We start from the raw sequence: 3,539 nt of genomic DNA on the forward strand, positions 1-3,539 counted from the left end.
GAGGTTTCACCGTGTTAGCCAGGATGGTCTCGATCTCCTGACCTCGTAATCCGCCCGCCTCCGCCTCCCAAAAGTGCTGGGATTACAGGCGTGAGCCACCGCGCCCTTCCCAGAAACAAGCTTTTTGATGCAAGACTCTTATCTGCAAGTTTTCAAAAACGACAGGGTGGATGGAAGCCTTTGAGTGGTAAATGGTGATGACAAGTTGAATCTAAAGGAAGGGACAAGCAAAGAGAAACTGAAGGGCAGGAAGGAGGAACAGAAGGGCAGAACACCACCCTTTGAGTAATGAAAAGTGGCAGTGGAAATTCACTGAGTCCTTACTGCAAATATGGACCATGCCCTCAAGGGGCTAGAAGTCCGCAGGGTAAGACTGAGGATAAGACCCTGTTTTGTGAACGTGTAATTCTAACTGGGAAAATCAAGCAGGGAAGGCTTCACAGAGAAGGTGGTGATTTAGTGGAGCCTTTGAAATGTGGAGGAGGATTTGCTAAGGGAGAAAAACGACAGTTTGAGCTAGTTATTTTGGGGGAGAAACATTCACATATTTTTATAGCTGTTCATTTGGAACTTTAAATCATGGGAGACTTCTTAAATTCCGCACCACTCTATCAATGTTCTCTTTCTCTTCTTACTTTATCTTAAATACTGAAATGTTCAAGCCTAACCTTAGGGCAGAACCAGAAAGCCCCGGACAGAAAGCCCCGGAATGAGGTGAGTGCTAGCCAAATCTGCTCTGTCACCTCCAAATCCAGCCTGCCCAGCTAGCCCAGTCAGCCCAGTCAGCCCAGTCCTGCTCTCTCAGCAGCCGGGAAAGGACGGCTAATAATATCCCCTGAGGGCCAGGGTAAGGGAGGGGGGCGCGGGGCGGGCGGATCTGGATGCCAGTAGGGAAGGATCACTCTTGTTCTGTCAGTAAGCCACCAAAGGAGAGCTTCCCTGCCTCCTAAGCCATGGGGCTCCTACCTGTGATAGGGAGGCCAGCTCTGCAGGAAAAAAAAAAGGGGCTTCATGACAAGGAAGGGGACAGCATTTGGATTGGGACATGCAGAGGTGGTTATGCGAGGTTATCTTAATAAAATGCTTAGCAAGATCCCTGGCACACAGCAAGCGTTGGAAGAACGTTAGCTCTTATATTAATAACACTATTATTATTACAATAACACCTCAATTGTACTCCGACAACAAGAAAATCTTCTTTGTGCAGCCTACTTTTATGACGTTCGAGAGCAACTTCAGAGATGACAAGTGATTTCAAAATTTTTTCAAAGGTACGAGATCAAATTCCAACCGCACTGGCCTGAGAGCCCGAGACGTGAGTTGAGAGCTGACCCTGCCACTTGTCAGCTCCGTGACCTTGGGCATGGCACTTCACCTTTCCGTGCCTCAGTTTCCTCGGCTGTTAAGTGGGGCTAAGAAGCCTCTCCCCGGTAGGGCAGTCGTAGGGTCCCGTTAGAGGATGCCCTCTGCTGCTTTGGGGCCAGATGGCTGCAAGGGCTGCTCACGGTCCCTCTTCCAAGCATCTGGGCTCTTGGAGCGGGTGAGGTAGATGGATGAACAACCCCAAGGCCCACCGAGCTCTGCTACCTGCAGAGCCGGAGCGAGAGAAGGGTTCGCGCCTGCGGGGGGCGTCCCTGTGACCTAGGGCGTTGAGCCCAGAGGGAGGCTCTCTTGCAGCCCGCACACTGTCGCCGGCGGGCTGGGCTCGGGGAGCCGCCGAAGAAAGCCGGACTGACCTGGGTCCGACGGGTGGGGCGGGGCAGAGAGGCCCCGGGGGTACGGGGGAGGTAGGCAGCACGGGCCCCCAGGGCCTCGCCGTGCCCTGGAGATGATACCGGGATGATACCGGGAAGGAACAGGGCAAAGGAGCGACGCCCCCGCATGCGGCGCCGCGCGCCCCCCGCGGGCCCGGCGGAGGCGCTCACTCACCTGAGGCGCGGGCACCCGCCGTGAGTGCAGCAGCGGCGGCGGCAGCGGCGGCGGCGGCGGCGAGAGGGGCGGAGGAGGTGCTGCGACCGCGCAGGCGCGCCGAGGACGCCAGGGCCGCTCATGCGTGCTGTGGCCGTCCACCTCGGGAACTACCGAGAAGATGGTGGCTGAGCCGGGAGAGGCTGGCGGCGCCATCTTTGATGTAGTTTTTCTTGCTGCGGAGTTTCCTCAGGGAAGAATCTCAGATTTTAGAGGTGCTGGGCGGAAGGGCGGTTGACCACTGCGTCTGTAGCGCTTCCCTCCGTTCTCTGAGTCGCATTTTTATGAAGTCCCTAAGTCCCTAAAAGCTCTTGCAGAGTATGGCATTCTCCTTTTAAGGTGACCTAGAGCCATACCCAAGGTCACAGGGCGCCTAGCACAGTGCTGGGCACGTGGAAAGAGCTTAGTAAATTTTTGGTGAATGAACATAGTAATTTAAGAACTAGAGTCCAAGATTCGGCTCCGAATTATCAGTCCTCCATTGTATCACCCCTATTACAACTGTCAGCCAAATCATCTACTTTCTTGAATACAACATTAGAGATGGAATTTTTTTTTCCCAGAATGATTGCAGATATTAAACTTAATGACCCAACAATTTAAACAACACCAAAATATATAGGACACACTCTCTTCCTCTATTTATTATCTATTATTTCTTTCGCATTAAGTACTACTAAAAGTTGTTTTTTGTTGTTGTTGTTTGTTTTTTGTTTTTGTTTTTGTTTTGAGACGCAGTCTCGCTCTGTCGCCAGCCTGGAGTGCACTAGCGCGATCTCGGCTCACTGCAACCTCTGCCTCCTGGGTTCAAGCGATTCTCCTGCCTCAGCCTCTCGAGTAGCTGGGACCACAGGCGTGTGCCACCAGGCCTGGCTAATTTTTCTGTTATTAGTAGAGATAGGTTTTCACCGTGTTGGCCAGGATGGTCTCCGTCTCTTGACCTAGTGATCTGCCGCCTCGGCCTCCCAAAGTGCTAGGATTACAGGTGTGAGCCACCGCGCCCAGCCCCTCCCCACTCCCCCCCCCCCTTTTTTTTTAACCAGAGCCAGTGGCACCATCTCGGTTCACTGCAACTCTGCCTCCCGGATTCAACTGATTCTCCTGCCTCAGCCTCCCAAGTAGCTCGGACTACAGGCGCACGCCACCATGTCCGGGTAATTTTTGTACTTTTTTTTTTTTAGTAGTAGAGATGGGGTTTCACCATGTTGTCCAAGCTGGTCTCAAACTCCTGACCTCAAGTAATCTGCCCTCTTCAGCCTCCCAAAGTGCTGGGATTACAGGCTTGAGTCACTGCGCCTGAAGTATATTCTTTTAATTAAGGCAAACTGAACAAATAAATATTACCGAACATCTCACAGGGCAACAATAATATTGTTATTCATCAAGCACAATTCCTGAACCAAATTTAGTTGGAGGGAAAACTAACATTAATTGACTACAGCCATTTATTATATGGTTTATGTTTGTTAACATTTACTGAATTCAAATTAGTTCTAGTTTACCATCCACTATGTATCCATATGTCCTTGGTTGACGATTAAGTCTCTCCATGCCTCTCCATGCCCCAGTTC

General features: G+C 51.5%; 1 protein-coding gene across 1 annotated transcript in view; it reads right to left on the reverse strand.

The window, feature by feature from the left end:
• Nucleotides 1-2,025, reverse strand: part of NDRG3 (NDRG family member 3) — a 98,005-nt gene extending 95,980 nt beyond the window's left edge. Inside the window, exon 1 of the mRNA XM_026455275.1 lies at nt 1,930-2,025. The gene's annotated coding sequence lies outside the window, so the exon portion shown is untranslated. The remainder of the gene's footprint in view (nt 1-1,929) is intronic.
• Between the last annotated feature and the right edge of the window lie 1,514 nt (nt 2,026-3,539).

The sequence above is a fragment of the Piliocolobus tephrosceles genome, chromosome 20 (genome assembly GCF_002776525.5).
Source record: "Piliocolobus tephrosceles isolate RC106 chromosome 20, ASM277652v3, whole genome shotgun sequence".
Classification (NCBI taxonomy): Eukaryota; Metazoa; Chordata; class Mammalia; order Primates; family Cercopithecidae; genus Piliocolobus; species Piliocolobus tephrosceles.